This window comes from Ambystoma mexicanum, chromosome 2p, assembly GCF_040938575.1.
Source record: "Ambystoma mexicanum isolate Mex_15411 chromosome 2p, UKY_AmexF1_1, whole genome shotgun sequence".
NCBI classification, from domain to species: Eukaryota; Metazoa; Chordata; class Amphibia; order Caudata; family Ambystomatidae; genus Ambystoma; species Ambystoma mexicanum.
Window position 1 is genome coordinate 880,697,247 of NC_090923.1, and position 23,823 is coordinate 880,721,069.

Sequence of the window (23,823 nt, forward strand, 5' to 3'; positions counted from 1 at the left end):
TGGCCATTCCCAAATACCTGCCCCTCTACTCCCTTCCCAAAACACACGCTCCGGGGATCTCTTTGAGCCAAGTCCATTACGCAATAACATCAAGCTTTGCACTGTAGAAGACCTGCCAGTAGTCTTTCAAAGCAAGCCTTGTGTGAGTCAATGGCAGCTGTAAATGGGCTACTGCATTATGGAAAACCTCTTAACCAAGTGAGCTTTCACCCACTTGATTTATAAAGCAATACATACTTGTGTGAGTCCTTGCACTTGGGGCCTATTAAAAACAAGCTCTGGCAAAGCCAGAGGTTTTTGCTTGTGCATCCATGTGCACAGGTATTTGCACCATGTGAGCTGTTTCCATGTACTACCATTCTGGCAGTAACTGGCAAATGCCCATCTCATGCCAAAACAAAGGTCCAAGCTGTTGGCTTTACATATGCCCGTTCTCTACTTCAATTGAGAATCGAGGTCCTTGAACCATGATTTTGCATGCTTAGACAGGAATCGATTAAAAAAAACTATCATTTGGTCAGTTGTAACAGAGTGTACATATGCCGCCCGTTAGTTATGAAAAACGCTCAAAAGTTGCTCCGTGGAAAAGCCTTAAATGACTAAAAGAATAGTTACTATACATGCAAGCAGCCAAAGGAAACCAATTGAAAACACACATAACATGGGGGTGTTCGGTTTCAGTGTAAACATTTAAGGTCAAGTAACCTTGCAGCAATTAAAATTAACCAGTCTAAATAAATCACAAATTATCACAATATAGAAATCAAATACATGCATAATTCGCAAGTTAGGGCTTATATTAGTCCATCCTTCACAAAGATGAGGGAGCCTGTAGTAGGCCGTCCTTTACAAGCTAGAGTAGCACAAAAATTGCAGCCACTTCCCTCATGGAAACTAAAGGTTCATTGTTAACCTCAGACATCTCTAGGCCGGCGTGGAACTTGAACATCAGGACGGTAGCTTTCAATTTGTTTTTACAACTCCTACTTACAAATTAGTAAAAAGTCTCCAGTGTTAGAAATTCATTCTCTTAAATGCTTTGATAGACAAGTCTCCCTAGATAGGTACAATGCACAATAAGATGTTTCAATTTGAATCGCAATATCAATGAAATGTATGCCTCAAGAGACCTGTGGGGCATGTACCTGGTCACTCTACTCGAGAAAGAATCTCTTCTTAATTATTCATTACTGATCAAGAAAGTGTTACTTCATTTAAATCAAAATTTTAAAAAACAGAAAACACTTTGTAGATATCTTTTGCAGACAATTGTATTCTTAGTTCATACCATCTGAATTACAGCATTCATTAAACAAAGTTGTTTTGCACGCCAAGATTTTCATCAAATAAGAGCAACAGTTCTTAGCAAAAAAAAATGTCATTCAGAAAGAATTCAGCAGAATTTGCTGAATTTATGGTTTTAAGTGTGAATTCAACTGAAAGGGTTTTTTTTCCCTCTCCAGCACAACCACAATCACATGTTGTCAATACACTACGTGTTTCGGGGTTATCTTGACCCCTTCAGGTGCTGATGTGATTTATATTATTTTCCTTATTTCCTAAAACAAATTTCAAAGAAAACCACAAGTTTGTTGCTCTATGAAAAATTCGTCTCCCTACCAAGACCTTCATACAGAAGTGGTTGATTAAAATGTTAATTTCATGTGGATGCAACAAGTCTGTTCTAAAACAGATATACAAAATAGTCATGCTAATATATCGAGCCAACGGTTACAAAAATTACCTCCTGTAAATGAAACTCGTAATTAGCTCATTGAAGCAAAAGTAGAGGAAACTATAATCAGAGGATAGGAGTAGCAACCTGGCATAAACCCAGAGTATCTTCGCCAGGTTTGACCTAAGAAATAAGGCCGTTCAGGTAATCAGCCCACATTCCTGCCCAAACAATAAGGCAGGAACATCCTAGAAAATGGCCTGCAATTATCCCTTCTGTTTTACAAGGAAACCAATCGGTAATTAAATCAATGCTAATGTCAGAACACTACACTCTTTTTCCAAAGGTTTCCAGTTTAACTTGTAGGCCCCTTGGTATAAGCTGTTGAAATGTTTGTGTCAGCAGTTCCAAAGCACGAATATTCATATGTAACATCAGGTAATCTATGTAAACCAATTTGCGTAGTGTCTAAATCATCAGCTCATCCACGCTAGAAAAGCATTGCATTAGGATGCGTTCGATGCGTTTCTGATACGGATAGCAAGGCCCTCAGATTTTGCATACATTATTGTATGGCATCCACATATAAATTGAACACGACCTGGACAACTAAACAGCCTTGTTCAAGTGCCCTTGTTGCATTTGACCCGTGGATCCCCCCCCCCCACATGTTCAATCTCACTTTCACATTAGTATAGGACAATTCTAGGATCATGGACATCAAGCAACGCAGCTTGTCATTTGGACCATTGTGCGTGCCTGCCTGCCCACAATAGCCAACACAGAGGAGCAATAAACGACAACTGCACATGACGACATTTGCCAGGTGTAAAATTACAAATGAATTAGCAGATTAGCAAACAAGAGACAAGGACAGGAACCCCGACTTCGTGATCCAGGACTGCCTTAAAATCCCAGTAACCAGTGGGATTTAATATATTGCGAGTAAATTAAAGGTTTCAAAGAAATATTCATATTTCTCATTCAGATGTCAAAACCGGCAGTAGGTCAGGATTTCTCATATGCACCGATTGTGCACCTCTAGTAGGCAAAGCAGCACATCAGCCATGATTAAGGGGATGAGGCAGTTGAGCCGTGAGTGCGCATGATCGGCTGGCAGAAAACTGAAAACCTATAAGGCTGTGTGGCTATTACGTAAGCCTCAGCTAGGGACAAAGGCAAAACCAGTGATGCACGACACGTCACATATGAAAGCAGGGCACAGAAGCAAGAGAACCAGAAAGTGTTACAGATGATGGAGTGATCCATCTCGGGCAGAGATTAATCACGTATGTAGCCTGAGCAGAATTGTATATGGCCTACAAACATGGTGCTGCAAGGCCATGCCCCTTAAGGTCCGAGGGTTTTCTGTTGGGAGGTTTCCTTAATGTAACATGAAATGCATCTTACCAATGTCTCTATAGCTTGCATTGTGTAAAACCCTATCAAAATACAAGAACTTTGCACTGGGGCAACATTTTGGGGCCGGGATAATCAGTTTCCCTACAACTGAATAGAAAAGCCAACTCTGCTGCCACTGCCTGGGTTGCTCTATTTGATTACACATTGTAACATATGGTCTACACTTTGAAAAATACACCATCACAACCCAGTCCTGTATAATTTGCAGAGAGCAATTTTTAAAGGCTGTTCAGATACACATGAAAAAGCATTAATTTTGCAGATTTCGTAAAATATATGAGCTTCGGACGTCTTAACACGAGTGGTCAATCTAAAGTGAAGAAAAAAAATTGTGAGGACTGTGAATTTAAAGAACCCATTCTCCTGAGCAGTCAGCCACAAAGTTTTATTTTGGATGATCTCAATCCACAAAAGCAGAGGTAAAGAATTGAATAAAATAAAATTGTACAAATACATTTAAAATACACACTACCTCCTAAATAAAATTAGGCTATGTCCTTTAAAGAAAGTCTCTCTTCTCCTTTACGCCAAGGTTAAAAACGTAACCACTGACAAACAGGTACATTTATCGGGGCAAAGTTAAACGATGTATTAATTATTTGCTCCAAATGTGCTTATATAAAAGATGCAGAATAACAAAGTGCATAAGAGATTCACTGCCATAGAGACACATTATCCTTTGCTCTACTTGAGTCACTGGGCTGGGCCCCCGTGTGCACGTTAGAATGCTTAAAGGCAACAATACTAGTCTGAAACGAGCGAGGAATGCTCTGTGGTGCTTTAAAGTCACCCATCGTAAATATTCTGCTGCTGGTGTTTACGGTACCGTAGTGTAGGTTATCGCACTAACCTTATCCTTAACCTAAAATTCACGTTCTATTCATCACAGAGTATCCCCTCAATATGCTTTTAGCATGAGGGCTGGAAGTTGGTACAAAGCGTGCTAATGAGCCAACGCTCTAAACCAATTCTTGCAAAAACGATGTGATTACAAGCATCTCCAATTTAGTACCACTTCATGTTGGTTTCAAACACAACAATGGTTGCATATCAATAAGTTCACTTAAAAAGGCAACTAATTCCGAGTGGTTATAAGTTGCTGCATGATGTCTAAGCCTAGAATGTTACACAGGAACTTATTTACCACTTGCAATGTTCCCACCTCGGCAAGCCACAGATCTCAGCATCATACATACCTGCTGAGGTGGCCGTAGCCTTGTATTGGCATCAATGGGGCGATTCACTTTTTTTGCAAAACTGGGTGCTGACATTTTCAATGTGGTCTACTTATGATAGAGCGGAGTTAATATGTATGCCCAATTATTTAAATATTGTGCATATTTATAATCTCTTGCTCCACGGACACCGGCTAGAACTTCTCTTTTGCTGCATATCACCATGGCATTGAATTTTCGCTGGGGTGCAGGCTAGGAGGACAGCAGCATCTGCAGAACTAAGAATGGGAATGTACATCTTACCAATGCGTGGTACATCGGCAGACTGCAGGTGAACATCTTGTTAATTAGTGTACCGATTGAAGAACGATCAGCGCCAGTACACACCCCTGGCAGACACACTTTTCAGCCTGAAACGTATCACTAACTTACCCCTCACACCCGTCCCTAGCCATATTCCTGGTATTCAGCTCAATTACGGCATTGAATAGGCCACCCGGACATCCTTCAGAGTTTTCCATGGTTGGTCTCCATCCACATGGTCAAAAGCGCCCGTCAGGACCATAAAAGCAGCAAAATCAAACATATATTAGGATAGGATCACAAAGGTTTGTCCATTGTGTCACGGTGCCCAAATGCATTAAATACTAAATGTGAGCAATAGTACCCATATATCTGGCTCCAAGTAAATCGGCAGGTAGCCCATTTGGCCCAAACATTGGGTTCTCAAGGCCGTTTCCACCTCTTTCCAAAGCAGAATGGGGTTTGGGGGAAGATTCCCCTGAAAATGTCTTTCCTTTTTCATCTGCTGATCTCTGCTACAATTTTCCAAAATGCGGAAGGGCCTCCATCATTAACTGCCTTTACAAAATATCTGCCGTAACTATTCCTTAACATTTCGTTTTCAAGTCTGGTTACACCAGGCATGTGCACAATTTGTTTTCAGGACAAGCCTTGTGTCTTGGGACCACACCGATGGTTACCGGCATGTGTAAATGGCTATTATATGCCACAAAGATACACACAGAAGGACAGTACTGGAGAACAGATCATATATACAGCAAAAGCAGCAGAGAAGGCAAGAGAAAAAGGGGAATGCATTTTGTTCAAGAGGACCACGCCACCATTACCAAGTCAAAAGGAGAGAATGGGAGGATCACACCATGGGTGTATATCAGTTCCCCAAATAGCTTGTCAGGAAGAGCAAGTGATCCAAGTCAGTCTAGCTCGGGGGAAGTCAGGAAACGTGAACATGCACAAACAGGGGTATGAGTAGAAGGTGAAATGAGAGATATTCATGAATAGGCAAGACTGTGTCATTCATGGTGGTCATAGGAATTAAAAGAGGCTGGGTAGCCTACCAGAATTGGGTCTAGCATGAGAAAAAGCAGACAAGCGCCACGGCCCTACTTGAAAGAGGGTAGCCACCTGTAGAACAAAAGCAACATATGAATGCCAGGAAGAGGAGGGTGGAGCCTGTGCAAACAGGGCAGCACAGATAAGTACAGAGGAGCTGCTTCACTCCCAATTGTAGCTCAGACTGGACTACTACCTGTTGTGCTTGTTTTGACTCCAGGACAACAGACCCATACCAAATTACAAGCGTCAAAACAAGATTTACACACATCTGGCGAACAAGAGCTAAAATCATTTACTCTGTATCGGGCATCACTCAACTTATTTGTTCAGTTTTTACTGGTTTAAAATGTCATTTTTACACTACTTCAATGTCCTCAAAAACATAATGCGTCAATAACTCATACTTCACAAAAGAGTGCCAACTTTAGAGTAAAATTAGATTTTCCAGATAGACATCATGATCTTCAGATTGAGCTACTGCTTATCAACGCTAAGGGTTACCCAAGTCGTGAAGTCTGCAGGTGAAGGAAATACAATCTATTGCAGATTTGCCCAGTTCTAAGGGGGTTGCCACGAAGCAACAGCATGAGATTAAGGGTATCAAAGAGGACATACCTAACAAGTATCCAATTTAATCGAGGGACCTGGGGTCAAATATATTTTTTCATTGGTAGACAGAAGTCTGCATAGAAAGTGTGACAGTCCAGCAGGTGTGTCCAGAAGAGGCGGAAGTCACAAAGGGGTGCCTCAAAACCAAGTATACATGATTGATCCCAACTAGCACTATGTTTACACAAAAAAGGACCAACACACCAAAGTTATTAACACTTGTAACATTCTTCACGCTGATCAGGATTTGGAAAAAGGAGGTGTGCCAATGACTGAGCTGCACAAAAGAGGCCACAAGGATAATGTGAAGGTCCATCTAAAGCTGCCTATGCCCGACTAATACCAGTTGTTGCTGGTGCGCCGCTTAACAGCAGTCAGGATATAAGAGCAAAAACAATCTTAAAGTTCTGCAGCTCAACAATGTACTCAGGGTCAACCTCTTTTCCTTATCCGTCGCTCACACTCAAATATCTATACAAATATGAGATAACAGGCAGTTAAAACGTGAATTCAGTTTGTCTATTTGTGGTAATGTAACAATTTTAATGACCTATAGACCAACTGAGTGTATCCCATCTTTCATGTGGAATATAACGAAAAAAAGCTCAAAAAGCTTAAAAAACACATACGTTGCTGAACACAACATTCGTGTCAAATTATTAAGACCAAAAACAGCAGTCACTCTCTGGAGTAAGCCCCTATGGTTCGCAAGGGGACCACACCGAGAGTAAAGTAAAACTTACCATGGTAGTACCGTTACCCTGCTCACAGTTTATAGTCGACCGGTTTCAGTAGTTACACCCACTTTCTTCAGGCCAGTCTTTGTTACCGGACATGGTATATGTATAGATATTGGAGTGCGAGTGACTGATAGACCTTCACACTATCCTTGTGTACTCTTTTGTGCAGCTCAGTCATTGGGACACCTTTTTCCGAATCCACAAACCTCTTGTGAGACCTCAACAAAACCTTAAATGAGTAAGACGTGCACGTTGTGGGAGAGGAGGTGGACTACCACAGATACGGTTAACATGTAAAAGCGGGTGCGAGATATAAAGTACATTTTTTTTAGATTACCATTCAAATGGTTGTGCAAATAGAAATTGCACAGCATCACGCATAAAATATACTAGCCCACTCGTACTGGCGAGGAGGTTTTATGCAGGGTGATCATCAACTTTGCTGGTGAGTATGGAGATGTTTGAAACGTATTTGACATTTATTGCAAACTAAGCTTTGTTTGCAGAAAATGGCAGATAACAGTCACTGTGCATGGCAGAACTGCACCAAATATGAATTGTGCTTATGGTGGCATGCACCATTTTACAGAAAGCACTGGTAAATATCTTGTTACCCATCACCATGGAGAGAATGCATTTCTTTTAGGTTGAGTATGCAAACTAAGGAACTCACGCTACAGGTCTAAAGAGGTTTCAAAGAACGTTCAAGGCCTGTGCATTCCAGAGAATGGTCAGCGATCAGGTGATGCACTGTTATGTAATTGCAATCTTTTGTGCAGCTCTGTACTACATGTATAAGGGACTTGTCCTTATATCACTTTACCTTTTGCTTTCTATACACGACATGTTTTACGAACGTGAGAAAGTAGATATATCAAAACAGATTCCATTCCATAAGCGCTATATAAATAACACTTTCTATTATGTGCGAATCAAGACCGATTCCATTGCGTAAGCAACATATAAATAACATTATCTTATGTGCGATTCAAAAATTCGAAATTGATGTGTCTAGTGGGCCTCAAATTCCAACGGTCGGGAGGAATAACATTAAAAAAATATAGCAGTTAAAAAAATACTAACGTTACAACTTTTCAAAAGGTGCATTACATCCATAACGAAGACCAGGTGGCTTGTTTTGCTATTTAGCGCTGTATTGCATTTGCTTACTTCTCTAGTTAAATTACGACAGTCGCGCACCTTGGCATAACAATAACTGGAGAAATAGAATCAGAGGATAGGCATAAGGATTTGATCATTCTGAGATGTATAAAAAAAAACGACCACATTAAAAAGGTGCCAAAATAAAAATCCATAGTAAAATAGTAAAGTTGTCATCGACATCCCTCAACAATTAGTCAAGCAATCTATAAAGAGTGCTGCAAACGAGATACTACTTCATAAGCATGACCCATCTTATACAAATCCTATCAAATTGTATGAATGATCTACTCACAAACGACGACACATTGTGTATACAAAATTTGTATCCACTGAATCAATTACTCAAAATACATTGCACATCAGGAATACAGTTGGCAAAAAAATACCTACCTTGAATAGTTGTAATGCCTACGGGACAAGGAAGAGGTCTAAAGAGAACAATGATAGCGATAATAAAAAAAGCTGACTAACTAGGATTGCTCCAAAGAGCAGTCCAGGGTACATGCCAAGTGGACGTGGTTGCCTGCCTAACAGTCGGAACAATAAGATGATGACTAAATGTTGCTTTTATGAATAGAAAAAACACTGTGGCTGCTAACACGCATTTTACCAAAAACGAAGCATGGATTTTGGCCTCAGCTACACGAAGTATCATTCTACGAGTTATTTTAGCAAGAAGCATCACGGGTTACTTCAAAAACCATTGTTAATCACAGTGCCCATAACGCATAAGCGGCTGCACAACTATAGGAAAGTCAATTCCTGCATGTATGACAAATTGCATGTTAGGATTTCACGAGGGAATCATTTGCATAATTTGATTGAACACACTTGGCTTTAAAAAAAAAAAATGACAATGGCTTTGGGAAAAAGGAGACCACCAGTTACTTGAGGTGCGAGAGGAGGCAGGAAGCATCAACACACCGGGGTGGCCACCTGTCTTCTATTCTACCGGATTGTCCTGCATGCATTCTGTACAAAACTGGTAAAAATCTTGATGTTGGTCATAACCATCGTCCTTCTTGCTTTGCTAAAGGGTCAGACTTTTTTTTTTTTTTTTTTTAAAGGGTGCATTACAACATGGGGGCAAGCAGCACAGAGCCAACACCGCGTCGGCCAGGTCTGCTCTCTCGAATGCGCTTCATCTTCAGTACCAAACACTCTGGCTGCCCATTCCTAAAGGACTTTTATTTAGCCTACCCAGGTATTGCTGTTCCTATATTTCTGTCTGACAGCTTGCTCTCTGCAGTCACAGCCCCTGCCGATCCAGACTCACCTTTTTAACTCCTAATACAGTTAAGACCGCCACTTGCTCAGCTAAATTGTGAAAAAGGGCACATTTGTACGGCACAGTGGGTTTATTTCACACGAATAGGTTTCCAAACTGTATGACAATGTGCGCAAAATATTTAACAGAACACCTTTGTTAATTAAACTGGACTATTGTGCATAGGTAGAAAAACGAGCCAAACGTTTAACAATGCAACATCATCAAAAGGTGAAGTGTTCGTTCTCCATGATCCAGCAACATGCCCACTACGAAAATAGCAAATGTTCCTCCAATTATTGTCCCGCACCTCCTTCATAATGGATTCGGGCCACTAAGCCATGTGGTCATTAACAACAACAAAAATCCACTTTCATGCAATTTTAACTGTGCTTTTGGGTCAGCCTTCTAGTTCTGAAAACAGAGAAAGGCCTAAAAGTTAACTACCTATGCCACGACCATACAACAAACTGCACTCCTGCGACCCAACAAACATATACATAAGACTATCTAAGACTAAAAATAGCGCTGAAACTGAATCAGTAAGACATCTTCTGATGACATGCCCAGAAACAGCCACCTTAAGGAAAGCATACCTAACACCGCTCTTCGAATCCTCTGTACTGAGAGAGGAGGGTGTCTGGTGGTGCCGCCTGTTAAGTGGAAGAAAAACGCGCTGGACGATAGCAGCTACAAAAATCTTGGAAGCTGCACTAGCAGAGTGTTTGAAAACAGCAAATCCAACACCTTAAAGAATGAAAGAAAGAGGGAACGATGTATGCACAACGAATGACATCGACAACTAAGAACTAACTGAACACTTTTTTGTAAAATCAATAAATTTTGATAAAACAAAAAAAAAAATAAGAAGACTATAAGACTATCAATATCTATGGGGAAGACCACCAAGCTTCGCAAATAAACAGAAAACAATTCTAATGGGTCCCCAAAGCCTGTTGCAAAATGGTTTTGGAATGTTGAGCACCCTAACGTGAGTTAGAGGAACAAACGATTGCAGACGTACCAGTGAATTGTGGTGAGGTCAAAAGAATGACCAGAACCTTGGGAGAAGGGACTGGGGTAAATCAGAAAAGCACGATCCCATAGGCGATAGATCTATCAAACCAGAAGCAAGAATCTACCAACAGCATGACATGGGAGAAGTGGTTACTGAAAGGCACTTTCTCCCGAGCTGTCAGAAACACAAATAGCTCAGGGACACTTCCCCACTTTGAAAAGAAAATAAAGAGCTCTTATGAAAGTTAGATGAGCTCTACCCCAATCTTTAGGCATATCATAAACTGCAGATAATCGAGTGAAGTCTTTACGTGTCACCAGACAATAATCCTACACATTCACACTTACTATGACTTTTAAAGCCAAGTATTCTGTTTTCCACGGAGCGTCCGTTGGTTGATGGTGGAAGTCACCGGCAATGTCCCCATGTTTAACATTGGTGAAATGAGGTTTTCAGAATAAATTCAGTTGAGAGATCAGTTGAGGGTAAAGCAGAAATACCAGCGACTTTGAGAGAGTTGGTGAAATAGACAGCGTGAAAAAAGCATTTCTAGGGGGAAGAGTGGACAATGATGGGATTGTAGGGGAGCAGAAGCTCCCGAGGCGGGGACACGGGAAAAAGAACCCGAACGGCAGCAAATTACAATGAAACCTACTGAGCATTATCGAGGGAGAAGCTTAAGTGGTTGAGGGACAATAGTGAAATCGGGAGGAAAAGTACCAGATGGAGGCGATTAACGATTTATGTGAGGCAAAATAAAATACAGAGGCAGAACCACTGAATGAGACACACATAGCATACCAGGAGATGCGCATTACGGTTCCCATTGATTGTCACTATTCTCGGTGGTTGAGATTACTGTACAGGTTGAATTCCCCACAAGAAAAGGTCATACAGAGGATTGTCATCCCAATGCTATGTTAGCTCGATGAGATTCCGATTCACACTATGAAGCTCAGTCCCACAGAGGGAGATCTGAGATTACCACAGAGAGGGGGATTTTGGCCGCCGGGGGTGTAGCTGGATTCTGCAGGCCCAGGGAGGGGCTGCCCAGTAATGAGGGGAGGGGCATGCTGTGGGCAGGGTTCTGCCCCCACTCTCCCCTCCAGGTTGTACGTACCATGACTGCGGCGGCCCCTCTGCACTAGGGCCGGTGTCCGCTGTGCGGTCAGTACTGGCGCGTCGGCCTCATGTCCCCCGGTGGGAGGGGCGCGGCTCTGCTGCGGGCAGGCGGCCTGTAATGGCGGCGCAGGCGGCGGCGACTGTTTTTCCTCAGGGGCGGGGGACGGAGGGAGACAGCACAAGCCGTGGAGAAAGGGTTGCGCGAGGGAGCGCGAGCTAGACCAAGTCAGTCGCGCGCTGTAGAGGCGGAGACAAGGTAACAGTGGCGCGCGCACGCGCTCAAGACAACAGACATGCTAGACGCAAATCGGCTAAGGGAGCGGTGCGTGGGGGATGGGTAGGGAGAGTAAGACACACGCACTCACATACACACGGACAGACGACAATGGCTTAGAAAGAGAAATAGGACAAGGAAGGCAAAATAAGACTTCAGTGCACAACATAGAAGGAGGACAAGAATTGTATGTTTCTCCGCCGTCCTCAGTGTTAATCATGGAGGAAGTCCAAGATAACCGCTCCCAGCTGAGTTATAAGGAGCAGAAGACGGACGATCTATGGTGTTGTGCTCCACAATGAACGGATAGATAGCCTCGGCTAAACAAACACGCCTTTTACAGTTGTTTTGGGAAATACAATAGGTCATCCAATCTTAAGGTGTAAATGGAGTACTTTATGAGTTGTGAAATATGGAAACGTACACCACAAATAACAGGTAGGGAGCTAAATCCATACCTTAATCTTTTCTGTCTCCAGAAAAGACAAGTTTTACTTTTTTGGTGGGTAAGAGCCCATTGATTTGCCTGGACGGTTTAGGGACTTCTGAGGTGAATAAATGCATTCTTTGGCGGTTGACACCCGCCAAAAGCTTATGAGTTAAGAGGTATGAAAATCATTGGCACCCAGCCTTCAGCAATATGTTGCTTGACCAGGTGGGAGGCAGATTTTACTGCATAAAATGTGTGAAAGCCTCGATGCCCACAGGCTGTTTTTGCGCTATACAAATGTAATAAAGGAATTTCCCCAGAGGATTGCACTGGAGTTTTAATCAATCATTTTAGGTGGTAGCGAGTGTTGGAGTTGGTCTCCCTCTCCTGTAGACTCCTGTGAGTTGTGGGAGACTTGGCATGTCCAGACGTGGCACCAACTGACTTCGGATGACCTAACAGAGTTCTCTGGACAGAATGGTGATGAGCACATGGCATTCCCAGAGGATAGCTCAGGGGCAACTTGTTTGTCTTGGAAGCAAGACAACGCATAGCAACACGGGTTCAAATCCCAGTTTTGCTCTTAAAAACTAGTCTCCGGTATTAAGCGTGTTATAAAAGAACCATTATAATTATAATAAAGAATGGAAATACTCATTGGGTCCAGGAGCCAACACTTAACACTGAATAGAGAACATAGCATTACCTGTGCTGGACCTGTTTGCCTCAGCTAGGATGCTAGGGGAAATCAGAGCATTGTTATGTACATACAGCTCAATTTCAACGTGGTCTCTCCGATTCACTGGTTCTCCAGTGTGATCCGGGGTTCCTTCTGACGTGGCCTTGAAAGGCCTGGTTCCTGTGGCCCCACAGCAATAATCGAAACAGAGCCAAGGTGGATGAACAAAAATAAGTTTCTTATTAGACAGAAAATAGTATATACTAAATGGTCAGCTGAGATTAAGGTTAGCACAGTATGACAAGGGACAGCAGTTGTCAAACGGATCTCTGAGGTGTTAGCCCAGGAGAACATCTTATATAGGCATATCACTAATATGTTCAGGCATTGGCATATTTCCAGTTGATGCAGGCCATTAGGTTGTAGAGATTTTGAATAATTGAATAGGCTGACTTGTGATGAAGCCTTGAACATGAATGCTTTCTGTTTTAATGCAGATAAGCAGCATACGCAAAACAACTGTTATATTCCATATATGGAGATAATCCAGAAATTACAGAAAACAAGTGGGAGAAGGCGCATGACGTGTCCTTGTAGCTGTTGCTGGGCCCTGCCTATTCTGCCGAGGTCGGGCCTGGACATGTCATTGGGGTTGGGTGCAGTGTGAGGCCTCAGGCTGGGCAAAGATGGAGGAGCCAGTTCCTTAGTCTCTGAGGTAGATTAGGATGGCATAGGAATCCTGCCACATCCACCTCCATTTGGTCATCCTTGCAACTGGGTGTAGACCACAGGGCGCAGGATTAGCACAAGCGTCAATTTTACATAACCCATCTACTGTGGATAGAATATGTACTGGCGTCATCATACAATTGGAGAGATTGGATCCCTAATATCTGATACGTCTCTTCGTCTGAGAGCTGCTCTCAGAATCCTCACCTGAGGTGGATGATCCGTCGTCCTTGTGAGACATCTTGCTTCTTTCCTTCTTATGTTTTATCTTGGCTTTGTCCCGAAGGCGATCCTTGTAGAGGTAGGGCCTATGCTCCCCTGCTGCCACAGCAACCTCCTGGGATGGCAAAGGGTAGGTCGCTGCGGCCACCTGGAAGGAAGTGTCCTTGTTGTATGAGGAAAAAGCACTGTGGCACTGTTAAGGATTTCAATCAGGCGACACACACCTTGGTCTCAGCCTAGGATGAAGCGCTCAATGGAGATGCCATTCTCTTTATGTTATGCAGATTCAATTTCTGATGGTACACAACTCGTCTCACGCCCCCTTTTTCAAATACCCCGGGTCACCATGGACCATGAACCAGGCCGATTGGTGAAATTGCAATATTTATTTATTTTTAAAATTCAAAAGAAATACCATTTTTAATATAGGGCAGCAGTCACCAATGCTGTGATAATTACAATGAAAAATGGAAGCAATGTACTTGGTTAACCTTTTAGTAGAAAATATACAAAGCACAAGTGAATAGGAGTACTTTTTGAATTAGGATAGATAGCACCCAAGTTAGGATTTCCCTGCAATGTTCACTCAACCCACAATTAATCAAATTCTGAGTGGATAGAAAGAAGAAGCAGGTAGTCAGGAATAAGAGACGGCAAACAGAATCAAAATCCGACCTTCCCTCACAAAATAAGAGGACAAAGAGAGTTTAAATCCCTTTTCAATAGCATAAAATGACATTCGGAAATGGCAAATAAATAATTAATGTTCGGTTAAAACTTTGAGGTAAATATGATTTCTCACAAAGACAGTAATATATAAACACTAGCAATCACAAGGCAATGGATCACCAAGAGCATACAATTCGAAAACGAGTGGAAAGTTTAAAACATGCTGCAGCCGAATGACACGTGGGAAAATTGCATTTCTTTTCAATGCCCGTTTAAAATTACCCAAACAGTTTTTTATAAAAACGGGTGAAATACTGAAAATCGCAATGCGGTTTTTGGTCTGGGGGACAGATGTAAATCACAGGGACAATATCAAAGTGAAAGAATGGTGGTAGCTGAAGATTTGAATAAGATTTCCAGGGTGGAATTGGGTTCAGTTTTAGGAAAAATAGAGCAGTTAAAATTAAAACTTTGGTTTTGAAAGAAAGGCAAATGTTACTTAAACTAAATTATCTAGACTATATTGTTAAAGAGGAACACAGTAAGCTCCAAGGTTGATTCACAAGGTCAACCTTATCACCCCAGTGCTCAACTGTAACTGGAAATTAGTTTGATTACTCAAAATATAACTAAGGGCTTATGATTTACACCAGACAGAAATGAAAAGAGAGATGGCGCTAGCACTTAGAAATCAAGGAGGGGGTTGTTACAACCACAGATTTTAGAACGCTAGCAGAACACCAAAAAGGATACTTAGGTGTACAAAAAAGGATACAAGTTGAGTTCCCGGAGGGCTTCTCACAATTGGCTATTCCGGGTGACTTCTAAGGAGATGAGTTTGATGATTGAAAACCTTCCAACCAATGCCACTCTCAGACTATTGATGAAAAAAAACAGCCTGAGAGAGTAATTAGTGGAAAGGGCCAGATATGGGACGGACACCACCAGTCTGCTGAATAAAGGATAAGGAGTTTTAGTCACTAGTCACATGATCTAATTACTATGTATGGGTTAGATTAAGGATACACTAACCTGCAGTTTGTGTGGACTGAAGTCTGAGTTCCAGGAATATAAATCCGAAAATAAAAACCAACAAAGGGAAAAGGGGAAGTTAATAAGGTAACTAACCCGAACGGAACGAGGGCCGCACTAGTGACGGGTTGGTGCACACCGGATAGCGTCCATAAAGTTCAGTGCACTATCCTTGTAGAAAAGTAGATTGAATTGAATGGAGGTCCGGATGGAAAAGGTAATCCTAGAACAGGAAGGTCCAGGTTAGGTTGGGACTGGCAGAGCCCTTTAAGGGAGGTTTGAGATGGGAAGGAACAGGACTCAGTTCTCACCTATAAATCACCCCCCTGTGGGTACAGCAAAACTGGATAAGGAAAAGGAGGAATTGGAGTATCCGAAATCCAGTCGTGGAGAATAGAATAACCAGCTGAAGATAGCAGTATGAACCGCAGGGTGTTGCTGCGAGGAGCCAGAGGACCGCGGCGTCAGGATAGCTGGAGTTCTTGCCAAGACTAGCAACGCGGGTCAGGCTGATAGCAAATGAAAAGCAGTCTGGAAACTGCCGTGTATAGCAGCGCGGGTCCGGCTGGCAGAAAAGGAAAGAGCAGTTCAGGAAACTGCCGTAAATAGCAGCGCTGGTCCGGCTGGTAGCAAAGGAAAGAGCAGTTTGGAAACTGCTTAGAAGCAAGGTAGAATACCGAGCTCCGGAATGAAGATCAAAGAACAACGATCAGAAGCGCCGATTCGCGGGAGCCTTCCGTTTAAATACGAGTCAGCTGATGAGAATGCGTGAGTAGCGCGAGTCAGCTGCTGAGGGCGTGTGAGTAGCGCAATGACGTCCAGTCATGTGATACTCGCGCATACCTGTGGAATGCAATTGGTATTGGTAAATGGTATGCACGGTATGCGTGATATGGAATGTCCGTCCGTTCGCAAAAGTCAGAAGGTAAGGAAGTCTGACAAGGAATTAGCGGGAATGAAGGCGTTTGCCAGCTCCCCCCAGAGTCGCCACCGAGTATAAAATGGTCTGGCTGATCTCTGGGCTGTACGTGTAGGGTGCTGAGCACGAACATGGGAGGACCTGGCAGGCATGACAGGGGTACACAGAGAATTCTAACAGTTTTAACAAGTCACCAGGGTATAAATAGGATTGCTTAGAGAGTGCAATACAGACAAAAGGGTCAACATGGGGAGACTATGTATTTCTCTGTGATGGAGAGATACTCACATTCCACGCTTAAGTTTGGAATTTTGGAACAGCCAACTGGGTCACCACACGGCGGGCGCGCCTTACAGCAAACAGCTGGGCAATTCTGGTCACCGGATGGCAAGGACAGCTGGATGGCAGGGTTGCAGCGGGCATGCAGGTAGTGGGCAGCAAGCTGGTCTGATTTCAGGATACTACGCGCACATCACTTCGAGCAGGGCATTAGGCCCCTGAACTTGCTACTCAGTATTGCACTGAATGAACAGATTCTCCCATTGATGACTGCACCACATACCACCATATTTTTATTCTGAACAATCGCCACATATTATTAGGCCTTGATAACGACCCGGAGGGTCAAAACACGTGTCGGCTGGCTTATCATCAATCAAAATAAATATAAAGTCTTGTCACAGCAAAAGACTCAATGTGAACGCATGAAACTTTTCCAATGAAGGATTTAATAACTTCATTAATTTAAAAATGTGGGATCTGCACGTTGAATTTACCTTCATTTTGTTGTGCAGTTAATGTGTCCCGGCACCTTCTAGGGGACACCAGTGGAAGTGTTTTGATGCAGTACACCCCACCAGCAATATACTATTTGCATCTGTACAACTTTGGCAGTACTCACTAGCGCACTATCTACCATAACGACCCCTAGGTTTTCGTCACTGGTCAGATTTCAGGATGCAAAAGGTACCACAGCGTTTCCCTGTTTTAATGGGATTTTAGTGTTTTTTCCTGGATCAATGGACTTGCTGGGACAGGATCAGCAAGCTTTGGCCTTGCTGGAGTATGGTCAGCAATGCTTTGGCCTTGTAGTGAAATCTGGAATCAGAAAGATTAATGGAGCAGTTCAGGAACGCAGCCACAGGAAATTTAGGAGAGACTGTCTGGAGCTCTGTCAACCACTCTTATTTATAGGGCATGGTAACATCACAGAAGTATTGGTGGGCAGAACTGAGCTAGGCCTCCTTCCAAGAAGCGTATAGGACAATCAATGTTGGTTGCCTTCGCGAGGAGGAGTCCCAGTTCATGAGGTTGCATTTTATGATGTAAAAAGCCATCCTGTAAAGGAGGTCCCAGACATGACTTGCACCCCTGCCCCTCCTTTCGAGGTACCTGGAAGGTACTCGCCAAGGCACGTGACGTATGAGGAGCAAATGAACCAACAGAGAGTTGCACTAGGACTCTGCCCAGTATACATTAGAAGATCCGTACCTGTTGAAGCGCCCATAACCAGACAAACCTGGGCAGCACGGTACCCTATCAGACAGCCATACCTGCCGCCAATACGAAATGAGGAGTGCCTACATACGGTCCACGAAGAGACCCCAAGAGCCCTAATGGAAGGCCAGTGGAAATGACACAAGGGCCTGAACAGACTCGTGAATGAACAAAAATTCACTATCGACTAGAACACACCAACGTAAGTAAATACTAAATAAATACAATGGACACAGAGAAGAGACAATGTTAAAACTTGAGGAAACAGAGCTACGAGACAAGATGGAAGCAACCAACCTGATTAACCGTGTGTAAATAGGCTTGGAACGCAAGATGCTAAGAAATCGATACTGCTTGCAATGCTTAGTAGAATATTAGAAGCGGCATGCGCCAACTATATAGCTACCTCAAGAGGCACATTATACGAGTGCGACTCCATTTTGTAAAGCAGAAATGGGCCCAGGCTGCCAGAGGCCTGGCAGGCCAAGTTTCACAACTCAGCCAGAACAGAGAGGAAGAGCGGAATCGAAACTCAACAGAGAGCGGCTCATGCCTGAGAAATCGAGGTCACCCAGAGAAGGGAGGAGAGCGTCAACTCGCAAGAACCAAACTTCGCAGCATACCAGCTCGCCCGTAAAGGTCAAGATAAGAGAGGCCCAGGCAGTTGGTAGGGCCGAAGCAGAATTAAATACAATAAAAGCTGGAAACTGAAGCAGATCCATGGTGAACAGACACGTGACCAGCCAGGCGCGAAGAGGTACCATCGCTTGATGTCATTCACAACTCAGGATGCCATAACTTTTCCCGATAAGAGACTACAGTCTCGAGGCCAAACCCAGCCAACCAATTGACACATAGCCCTAAGATACTGATTGATGGAAAGGAGGCAGGGTGAAACTTGGTACACCAGACCCTTAGGTGTCCATTCTGCATGCTGCTAATTAAAATGTGGATTTTTGTCTAGGGGTGTAACCTGACCAATCACAATTGAAGAAGTTATCTGGAGTCTTATAGATAGTAGAACCAATGAGACGTCGTACTTGTAGTGACGTCAATCACGTGTGATGTAGTGGGATGGGCGTAGACGCCCACCCGATAAGAGTTATCGAATCCGCATGCCCTATTATCATATACAGATATAGTACCTATATATAAGTTACCTTTCCTAACCAATTAGATTGCATGCCAAGTTTTTGTAGAGTTAGACGTCAATGATGACGAATATTGTCTATAAGAAATGCTGTTCAACTGAAGTTCGGGGAAGTCGGAGCGAGACAGGGAATCGCACTACAGCTGATTCCTATTTGTTTCTCTGATGTGCTTGCCATTAAACAGACTTCCCTTTGCCAACTTACTGAGTCTTCCTTATTGAGTCGTGCTGGAGTATGTGAGTCCTGCACCCCCTGTCCTCACATGGTGCAGCTATCTTGTCTTACAAGTTCTAGAGGGTGAGTGATGACCAATAGGCCCGTCAGCGAATTCCTCTCCTCCTGAACACTTGGTAGCGTGAGGATGGTTACAGCCATCGATTATAGATTATCGATTGATATAGTTATAAGACACCCTTAGACCGAAGGCACGGAGTAACTCTAGGCCTTCGGTAAGATCAGGAGTCCTTTCGCCATTCCGGCTGAGAAGCTCCCCGTGGGCAATGATTGAGTAAAAATGTCAAAAATCTGCAGTGGGTCTGAAGAAACCCGCCTTTTCAAGCATAACCCTTCTCATTCCCACGGGCAGCGGATCAGACAAAAACCTTAAAAGCAGGAAGAGGAAGGGGCGGTGATCCCGAAGTTCCAGAGAGGAAACGATGCGATCGGTGAGTGAAGCAATAAAACTCGTTACTTTGGCAAATGTCATGTCGGCATTAGAGCCAGCAAGGGAAAGGTAACGGAGGGCGGCGGGAAAAAGAAAAATAATAAAGTAGCTAGAAGTAGAAGAACAGTGTATATATATATACATATATATATATAGGGGGTTAATGACTCAAGCATAAGAGATACAACGTAAAGAATGCCGGGGGGGCACCCGAGAGAAAACGTAAAGAATACCGGGGGGCACCCGAGAGAAAACATAAGGATTCGCCTTGTTCCTGCGCTTTAAAGAGTGGTCAGAAGGAACGTGAACCCATAGCCCACAGTGGGGGGACAATTAGGCTACGATGACATTTAAAGACGTCATTAAGGGGGTTCGTTCACATCCCATGACGGGGCATTAATTAGAAGCTGCTGTCTGTCTAGTCTGTCAAACGTCTGTCATATGTGTTCTGTTGTATGTCAAATATAAAATAACTGTATTGGTGATTGTTTAAAATGCATCTTGGCTTTGCGCGATTCTGTATCTTAGAGGCAATCGCCACTGAATTGATGAGTTTTGAGTAAATTGTTGGTATACAATTTGGCGGGAAAAGATTGGATTGGAGCTTGCGTACTTGGTGCTCGCTCATACTATTGAGAGGTCATAGAATTAAATTGTATAATCACTGTAGTGACGAAATTAAGAATGGAGGAAGTTACCCCGCTTGCGCATATATGCAAGCAACTGCCCAAGCATGCAATGAAGTTGAAGAAATATAGCCAGGAATGGGTTAAGGGAACCGCCAATAAGATTTTTATGCCATGGCCCCAGAACGGGTCACTCTCTAAGGCTGTTTTACAACACATGACGCCATTCCTACATGCCACAAGAACCACCCGCAGATTGGATATTAAATGTATGTACGGAGGGGGGTGAGACACCTACCGCGCCACCTGCCCCGCCTAAGCCAGTGATCGAAGGGAGTAAGTCAGAGGGTATTTACCAACTAAGAGAACTTAAGGCAGCTACGGGGTACAGCAACCCGGCATATGAATCTCCTACTTACAGTAGTGACGACATCAAAGAAAAGGCGCAGGAAAGTAATAGTGCCTCCGTAGTCCCGAGGGACAAGGAGAGATGCAGTGATGAAGGAAAGGATCACGCACAGAGTAATGCATCTCTCGAGAGAGAGGGAAAGAAGCAGAAAGGAAGTAGCGAGTTAGCATTCGCAAAGGACGAGTGGATGGGAGGTCAGATATTGCTGAAACCTGATGGTAAAGGGGGTGATGACATAAGACCGAGGGAATGGTCTGATGAGGTGCAGAGAAAGGAAAAAGAGAAAGAAAAGTAAATAAGAGACGAGAGGGTAAGAAAGAGGCATAGGTTAAGGCGGGAACAACTATATCGCGAAGAGCAACGAATACCGCTCAGTTGCACACAATACGCAGCCTATTAAAAGTACAGGCAGAACATGCTAAAACTAGAGGAAGAAAGGAGAGTGCATGAAAGAAAGGTAAAGAAGCAAAAAGACGAGGAAAGTAGAAGGGCAAAATAACGTAGAAATGAACGGATGAGGCAAGTAGATAAGGCTAGAGAAGAAGCAAAGAAGCGAAAGGAAAAGGATGAGGAAGCAGAACGCAAGTATAGACAGAGGGCACACGATTTAGAATATTTGCAACGGGAAGTTAAAAAACCCAATCCTGTTGTAGAATGGGAAGACATAGAAGAATTATTTCCTGAAAGCGATGCAGTACCAGGTACAAGCGGGACAAATATTGAAGATGACTTCGACACCAGAAGCATCGGGGAAACGATTGATAAAATCTATGACGAGATGGGGCTGGAACTAATTGCCCAAGGGGGAAGGGAGGATGAGCGCTTAGAGAGCACTCAGCTATATGACAATGAGGGTGTCACCCGAAGTAGTGGGAGCATGGAACTGTCCATAGACAGGCTGGAGATTGGGCAGAACGAAGGAGATTCAAGGAGTTGTGTAAACTGGGAGTATTCAGGATCTGACTCCGGTGGGTAAACGGAGGATGGGGCACATGAAGAAGGGAGACGGTGTGAAAAACGTCTCCCATGCGACTGAGGGGTATGATTTCCGCCATGATGGAACAGGGCATCGTAGTGACGTCAGAATCACCTTGCAACACAGTGATTTATCCTGTCAAGAAATCAAAAGGAGGGTCTTGGCATTTAATCCAAGATTTACGAGCATTAAATGACATAGTTGAAGCCGAGTTCCCTCTAGTCCCTAATCCATCCACAATATTATGCAATATACCAACTGAAGCAAAATATTTCCCAGTGATCGATTTGAAAAATGCGTTTTTTTCGATTCCATTGCACCGTGACTCACAAGACCTGACGTCATTCACTTTCAGACAAATGCGTCTGAAAAGCACGAGGTTGGAACAGGGGTACTGCGAGGCCCCATCAATCTTCAACAGAGTCCTGCAAATGGACCTAAGCAACATTGCAGTGGACAGTGTTGTCTTGCAGTATGTAGATGACATTCTGATCTGCAGCACCACTGAAGAGCAATGCAGGCACGACTCTGTGCAGCTATTGACTATACTGGCTGAGAAGGGATACAAGGTTGATAAGGAGAAGTTGCAGTACTGTCAGCCAGAAGTGTTATACATAGGCCAACTGATCTCTCATGAAGGGAAAAAGGTAACCCCAGAAAGGGCTGAAGCCATCATGAACACGGCAAAGCCACGCACAATAAAACAGATGCAAAGCTTTTTAGGCCTGTGCAATTATGTCAGAGCATGGGTCTTTGACTACAGCTCATACACCAAGCCCTTGCTTCAGGCACTAAAAAAGGCCCAGGCAACAAGGGAAGATATTGAATGGACTGAGGCAATGGAAAAGGGGTTTACAGAACTCATGGGGGCAATTTGTAAGGCCCCAGTCCTTGGGATACCTAATTATGCAGAGGAGTTCTACCTGTTCTCACATTCCAACGGTAATTTTATGACGGCAGTGCTTGCGCAGCGAACCTCGCTGGGGTACAAACCCCTAGCATATTACAGCAGGAATCTGGACCCAGTCATGAAGGGCCACTTCCCATGCAAACAAAACCTAAGCTGCTGCCACATTCACTATCGAAAAAGCATCATCCATTGTGATGGGGTGCTCCATGATGCTGTATGTTGAGTACTCACTGTTCGCCATACTAGAGAAGCCTAAGGACACACTGACATCTCAGAGAGCATCCGCCTACGAGGTGATTATCTCAAACCCATCGATCAAAAAAGTGCAATGTAAAACTGTGAATCCAGCTACGTTCATAGCAGAGCCAGTCACAGAAGGAGAACCTGTACACGACTGTGCAAATTATGAGGAATCCTATGATGAGATCCCCAGGGTAAAAGAAAATGCCCTGGCAGGTGGAGAGATAGGCCCTCATTACAAGTCAGGCGGTGGACCATGGTGCTATTAGCACCATGGTCCATGCCGGATTCCGCCATGGTGGATGGCGGAATTACCACCCCATTCCAAGGTGAGTGGGGCGGTAATTCCTCATTCACCATTTGCCCTTCCCCATTCCCATTTTTGCCCCATAGGGCATAATGGGGATGGGGAAGGCGCTAATTACGGCACCGTAAATTACGGTGCCGTAATTAGCACCAAGGTCGCTTAGCGCCTTGGACTTTAACGCCTGCAAAAAGCAGGCGTTAAAGTGTGAATCAGGTGTTAAGGGTTAACGGCGCCGACGGCGCCGTTAAACCCTTAACGCCTGACTTGTAATGAGGGCCAAAGTCTTTATTGACGGGTCTTCGAGAATTGACCAAGAAGACGGACAAAGGTATACAGGCGTTGCAGTGATAAAACACCTAGCAAATGGAGAGTTTCAAGTACTCGTTAGTGCACGAATATCATCTCATTATTCGGCACAGGCTGCAGAACTATTGGCACTGATACTCACCACTGAGAATCATGCAGACCAGGAAGTAACAGTGTACAGTGACTCCACCTATGTGACGTCCACAGTACATACAGGTCTACCGTGCTGGAA

General features: G+C 43.7%; 1 protein-coding gene across 4 annotated transcripts in view; it reads right to left on the minus strand.

Annotated features, from left to right (window-relative positions):
* The window catches only part of ARHGAP35 (Rho GTPase activating protein 35), an 849,836-nt gene extending 837,953 nt beyond the window's left edge, over window positions 1-11,883 (minus strand). For 3 of the 4 annotated variants that reach the window (XM_069644573.1, XM_069644572.1, XM_069644575.1), the window contains exon 1: window positions 11,550-11,883. The gene's annotated coding sequence lies outside the window, so the exon portion shown is untranslated. The remainder of the gene's footprint in view (window positions 1-11,549) is intronic. The other variant, XM_069644577.1, reaches the window with a different exon arrangement.
* Window positions 11,884-23,823: the final 11,940 nt, after the last annotated feature.